The sequence below is a fragment of the Arachis hypogaea genome, chromosome 3, assembly GCF_003086295.3.
Source record: "Arachis hypogaea cultivar Tifrunner chromosome 3, arahy.Tifrunner.gnm2.J5K5, whole genome shotgun sequence".
Taxonomy (NCBI): Eukaryota; Viridiplantae; Streptophyta; class Magnoliopsida; order Fabales; family Fabaceae; genus Arachis; species Arachis hypogaea.
In genome coordinates this window covers 17,838,031-17,845,296 of record NC_092038.1, presented here as the reverse complement: position 1 = coordinate 17,845,296, position 7,266 = coordinate 17,838,031, and positions in this window count along the sequence as shown.

Here is a 7,266-nt window from a genome sequence, read left to right as displayed (position 1 = left end):
ATAAATATTCACCAGTGAGGGTGATGGATATGGATCATGATTATGATCAAGTTATAATGAGCATGACTCAAGTTGGGGAGACACGACAGAGGGACAGTCCAATGGTTAACTGCCAGGACTTGTCGAGTTGGCTCTATAACCGACAGATGATATCATCAGCCACTAGGGACAGACATTCATCATATGCATACTATATGAATTGTTTGAGATTGCCTACTTGACTGCATATTATTTGCTAATTGTCTAAATGCCTTAATTGTTCCTACTTGTATATTTCTTGTTTGATATAACTGTGTTTGCTACATTATATCCTGCTGGTGGTTGGGAGGTTTGAAGGAATTGGAAAGGGAAGTACTAGTTAGACTGAAGAATCTTTAGTCAGATGCCCTTTTATGGTTTAGCTTGTTTATAAGCTTTGAAATTATCTGGAGGAAGTTCTAGGATTGCCTTTGGCTTTCCTCTATTATTATGTATTATATATGTGGAAGCTGTTACCATGCTGGGGACCTCTGGTTCTCACCCATGCAGATTTTGTGGTTTTCAGATGTAGGACGTGAGGTTTCCCGTTGAGGCATGCTGGAGACTTCTAGATTTGCGAAGATCCTTTGTTCTCGGGACTATGTTTTGGTTTATATGTTTTGCTTAGATACTTTTATCTCCATTACATAATACAAACTGTGATGACTCCTCTTATGGGAGATTTTGGAGAATAGGTTTTTTTGTATTTGTGTCCCTTTGGGTTTCCTTTGGGGTTTTCCTTACTTTATCATATGTATATATTGCTATTGCTATGCTCGAACCGGTTATCTTCGCAGCCGGATTTGGAGTCTTGATATTCCTGTTTTTGACACTCCTTTGTATATATATAATCTCGCGTTGGTTACCCTTATTCGTTACGTTTCGATCGTAGTGTTGCGCTTTTGAGTTGCGATTTTTTTTACCCCTTTTTTCTACAAAGGCTCCTAGTTATAATCAATCATTTCATACTACTATACGTACTAAATTTTTATTTTAGAGGTCGTAATACCTTGCCATCTCTGAATTATGACTTAAGCATAAGACTCTGTATGGTAGGGTGTTACATGGTGTCTGGTTCAAGACATGAACAACAATGCTCAAAGCTTCACCCAAAAGGATTTTGCCAATCCAGATTGTAACAATAAACACCTAACTCTTTCAACCAATGTTCTATTCATCCTTTCAGCCAAGCCATTCAACTGAGGAGTATTTGGAGGAGTCTTCTAATGTCTTATACCATACTCTTTACAATAAGCATCAAATGGACTTGAGTACTCACCACCATTATTAGTAGAATGTATTTTAACTTCTTTCTAGTTTTTCTTTCAACAGAAGCTTGAAATTTCTTGAACACATTCAAAACTTGGTCTTTTGTCTTCAAAGTGTAAACCCATAATTTTATAGAATGATCATCAATAAAGGTTATAAAATAGATAGAACCAAGTGTTCTTGTCTTCATCATCCCACATACATCAGAATACACCAAGTCAAGTATCTCCAGCTTCCTTGAAGGTGGATGGCTCTTGAAAGAAACCCTGTTTTCTTTTTCAGCAAAGCAATGGTTGCACTTTTGCAAAGTAACCTTGTAACTAGAAAAAAAGATTTATCTTGGATAACATATTCATGCCTTTCTCACTCATATGACATAATCTCTTATGCCATAAATCAGTTCCATCAACAAACTCAGCAGCATTAACAACATCTTTCATAATTTTTGCTTGAGTTAAATAAAAAGAAGAGTGTCGTGTACCTCTAGCAACAACCATAGAACCCTTGGTGAGCTTCCAACTATCACGAAAAAATGAGCTATCCAAGTCTTCATCACACAACTTACCAACAGAAAGTATGTTCAACCAAATATCTGAAGCAAGCTTCACATGCTTAAAAGACAACTTGGTACTATTGGAGGTTTCTAAGCAAAGCTGTCCAACACCAGCACATTTTGTAATACCATGATGAGCCATTTTCACATCACCAAAATCACAAGGAGTATAAGACGTAAACAGATCCCTCCTAGATGTAACATGAATAGAATCACCACTATCAATCACCCAACTAGTGCTATTATCAATAAGATTAACAGATTCAAACTCCTCAACAAGAAAAAAAATCATCATGAGTTACATTAACCTTGTCTTCATTATTACCATCATCTTTATTTTTGCTCTTATCTTTACTTGCTTTGGCTTTCTCCTTCTTTAGCTGCCAACACAATTTTTTCACATGTCCCTTTTGACCACAATGATGACACTCAATATTTTTATACTTTTTTCGAGACTTGCTTTTGCTTTGTTCTTTACTTTTAGGATCTCGGCTTTTGTTTCTCCCCCTAGACTTAGAAACAAGAACATCTGAATGTGTAGTTGATGTACCTTATGACTTTCTTCTCATTTCTTCATTCAAAACACTGCTCTTGGCAAGATCTATAGAGATTACACCATCAGGAGTAGAATTGGTAAAGAGCCAAGAAGTAACAATCCTTGAACCTTTTCATCAAACTTGATACCCATGAAAGATAACTGATTCATTATTCTTTAAAAGTTATTCAAGTGATCTATCATTGATGTCCCATCTGTATACTTTAAAGCCAACAACTTCTTGATAAAAAATATCTTGTTATTCCCATTTTTTTAGCATACAACTGTTCAAGTTTAATCCAAAGGGTCCGAGCATGTGCCTCTCCAATAATATGGTTCAACACATTATTGTAAACTCACTGCTTAATATATCCACAAACTTGTCTATGCAACAAAGTCCAATCGTCATCAGATTTATCATTAGGCTTCTCTGTACCAAAAATTGATTGATGAAAATTCTTCACATAAAGTAAATATTCTATTTTTGACTTCTATAAATCATAATTAGGACCATTAAGAGTGATCATTCTACTAGTATTAATATTAGCTTCCATTGTTCATAGAATCACAAGCCCAGAAAAATACCAACAATCTCTGATACCAGTATGAAAGTGCCCAACAGCGAAAACAACACAAATATTCAACACAAGAACAGTATGAAAACACTCACAATACAATATGACAGCAACTATGAACAAGCAAATATAGCAAGTAAAGAAATAACAAGAACACACCGAGATTTTAACGTGGAAAACCCCCTCAATGTGAAAGGTAAAAATCACGAGTCATCCAGACTGATGAAATAGCTCTACTATAATCAATTGAAGTACAAGAAAGTCTTAAACAAAGCACAAAAATATGCATATAACCAGCCAAAATATCAAAGCACCAAAGATTACAAATGCGAAGCAAAAAGATGAAAAATACCCAAAAAAAGAGCTGTTGTTCGAAGCCTATTTCTACCCTCTGCAGACCTCCAATCAAAATCTTCACCGTTAAGAATGAAGCCAGTCTAAATTTCATGTTGATCCAACGGTGAAAGAATGAGAAACTACCGTTTAAAGATTGATGCTCTGTGTAAAATCGAAAAACCCATTTTCTCTCTTCCGAAGCCAATTTCTACCACTACAGACTTTCAATCAATATCTCTACCGTCCAAAATGAAAAACAAGATGAGAGAAACATGCAGTTCAAATTTTAAGCCGATCCAACGGTGAACGAATGAGAAACTGCTATTTAAAATTTACTACTTTGTATAAAAACAAAAATTCTATTTTTTCTCTCCTATCTCATTTTGATGGCTACACTCTCTACTTCTAAATGACTTCAAAATATGATTAAAATTGTGATACAATGAGTGCAAAAGAGATATATAAAAGTTTGGGCTTAGACCTCATAAAGAAGAAAAAAAACCAATAAAATATTGTAATAGCAAACAAAGACAGAATTTTAAGGATATTTTTCTTTTCTTTTATTATTATTATTTTTTTATAAACAATATAAGTATCTTTTATCTAAATAAATAAATATAAAGTAATATTAAATAATATACCAAAATTTAGTTGATGATGGTTTCTGAATTCTCTTTTTTTTCGTGGATTTTTTTATCTGTGCTTCTCTTTTCTTTGGGTTCAAATTTATAGGTGTTTTTTTTATCTCCATGTATTAAAATTTTAAAATATCATTTTTGAAATTTCTACTAAATGATTTCTCTGGATTTTTTCACCTTTTTTTATATAAGTTTTCTCAGCTTTAATTTCTCTCTTATTTCTTTTGTTTTTTTTTTTTACTTTTCTAATTTTTTAAGAACTCTTTTTGCATTATTATTTTTTTTCAAGTTCTTTTCTTTGATCCTTTTTTAAATATGAGTTCATTTTGATATTTAAAAATATACCTCAATCAATATGAATTGAAAATTCTTCTGCACTTATTTCAGTTAACATTTTCAAAGTGACAGTACACACTGCCATATTTTTAAGATCTGCACGCATTCGTTTCTTCTTAGCAACGATTTTATCTCTAATATTGCTTATGTTTTTTTCTTATTTTTATTTTCTTTAGATATTGATGTAAAAGATATATAATTATTTTTGTGATTTTTATGATTTTTTATTTTTTTTGAGAAAATAATAATAATAATAATAATAATAATAATAATAATAATAATAATAATAATAATATGTAATTATTTAAACCATTTTAGATTTTAATAGCTCTCCTCGTTTATAATTTTATTTATAAAAAATAAAAAGGTAAAGGAATTGATATAAATTTGTTCTTGAAAAGCGTATTGAATACTATTAAAAATACATTATTGGTACGGTCTTGTTACAGTTTGAAAAAAAAACATAAATATATAATAGACGACTGAGAATTTTTAAAAGTGAAATATAATGAATACCAGATCGGCACGGTTGTCCCATAATATATAAAAATTAATATGTATGATTAGATAATGAAACACAACGGGTATCAATTTGATGTGATTGCCCCACGTCATGATACTTTCCAAATACAGTTACCTCATAATGAAGATAAAACGTGATGTGATAAAAACCATTAAGCAAGATGGAAAGCAAGATAACCTTCGAATAAAAAACAAAAGGCACTGATTAAATTCAGTTGTTTCAAAAACGACAATTGATACCAATCAGATATGGTCACTCCACAAGAGAAGAAAAAATAAGATGTGTACCAATCAGGTATGGTTGTCCCACAAGAAATTGCACAAATAAGATGGGTACTAGTTGGGTTTGGTTGTCCTATAAAGAATTGAAAAATAAGATGGGTACCAGTCGGTTATGGGTACCCGATAGAATAGGTTATTTATGAGTACCAGTTGGATATGATTGTCCCATGAAAGGCAAGTGTGATACCAGTCGGAAATGGTTATCCTACAACAGTAAAAATTTAATGACTGATAAATTAGTCTCAATGCAATGGTTGCATGACAGAATAGGCTGTCCATGATTAAAATAAATTTCTTTGATCAAAATTATATGGTTGAAATGCCTAAGGCGAGATGTGATGATGGTATGATGATATGATGATGAGTTTTGAAAACATAACTCGATATTTTTAATAGATTTTTTTTTTGAAAAATATAATGTATGATCGTTGTTATTATTGTTTTTTTTTGTACACATCCTTATTGTCGCATTCAAAGAGATATAGATTTAGAACATTTCTTTTCTTTTTCTTTTGCAGCGTGTTTTGTAAAAGGAACAATTGATTTTTATTGTCTTTCTTTTTGAAGAAGTGTAGAATCTTGTGACATATCGTGATTATCTATTTTTTTGTAAAATTAGCATATGTTTCACATTTCAGCATTAAAATAGACATATTGAAAAAAACAAATGTGGCATGAACGAAATAACTGATAAAAAAGATCATAGAAGTAAAGGTAAAAAAAAAAGAACATCCGGATTATTTATAACCAAATCTTAAAATGTTATATTGGCATCACAGTTTAGATTCCATAAAAAAAATACAATCTTCCTTTACTGCTTTATGTATTGTAAATCCACTTTTTTCATTTTTAATTTAATTTTCTATCAACTTAGCAAGAGGAAAATGCACTTTATCAGAAAAGATAGGATTGGTTTCTTCCTCTCTAATAAAGCAAGAGACGATGACATCATCAGTAACATCAGCATAAAAGAAAAGGGCTTATTTTACATGTTTTACATAGTATTCTGATCATTGACTTGAATCTATAGATTTGAAGGTATAGTACAAAAGAGTATTAATTCTAAATTACTTATTTGACATTTAACCGTTGATCGACAACTGATTTTTATATGACTTGTATAAACCTAATTCCACTTTTTTAGACTTGTTTATTAAGGTTGCATAAAACAGCTGAATGCTATTACACAAAACAACAAAAAAATGATCAAAGATGGACAGATACTTAATTACTGCTGAACAGAACATGTTTCCAAAGCATAAATGACAACAAATGAAAAATCAAACCTTGAAAAACGCTTCTAATCATAGAAGTTCATAACACCTTTGATAAAGAGAACGTGTAGGTGACAAAGGAAAGTAAAGTACAATATAAGAGGTTATTCTTTTGAAAAATTTCCTTTAGGAAAATACATATGTTAAGGGGAACAATTGGGAAACCATGATAATAGGAGCATTATTAAAGTTATAATCATCTGAAAGTGCAGGCAAGCTACAGTAGTATCTTAATAAAGTTATATTCGAGCAAAAGAGAGGAGGTCATAATAGCAACAAAGAATAGGGACGAATGTGGCGTTCTTCTTCGTCGACGAGCAAAAGAACAAGCATAATCAGAGACGATGACAGAACACCAAAGCAGTTGAAGTACAACTGTACAAACAGAGAGAGAGAGAGAGAGAGAGAGAGAGAGAGAGAGAGAGAGAGAGAGAGAGAGTTACAGGAAGAAGCTTAAGGATGGCAGCAGTAGCGACTAGTGAGTGAAGCATTTAGATTGAGGATAGTAAGAAAGTAAATTTGCATTATGGTAGTAGCTACAAGAGGGGGATAACGGATAGGATACGATAGGGTTTGGATCCAACTTCAATTTTATTTGTGATTGAGAATTTTATATAAATTCAACTCTATTCTACTTGTGAATTGAAAATATCTCAATCATAACCCTACTCATTTTTAATATGCGGGTATTTGACTCTATCCGTGAATTAAAAAAAAAGATACATTATTATATATAATTTTATGATAATTTAAAATAGAACTGACTTCATTATAAAAAAATGTATTAAATTATTAATTAATAATTTTTTTAGCAGTTAAAGATTTTTTTGTATTTAAATAGAGGTCTTTGGTTCAACATCTACTTGAAACATATTTTTATATAAATATATAATATATACATATGTAGGGTGTGGGTTGGCCAAGTACG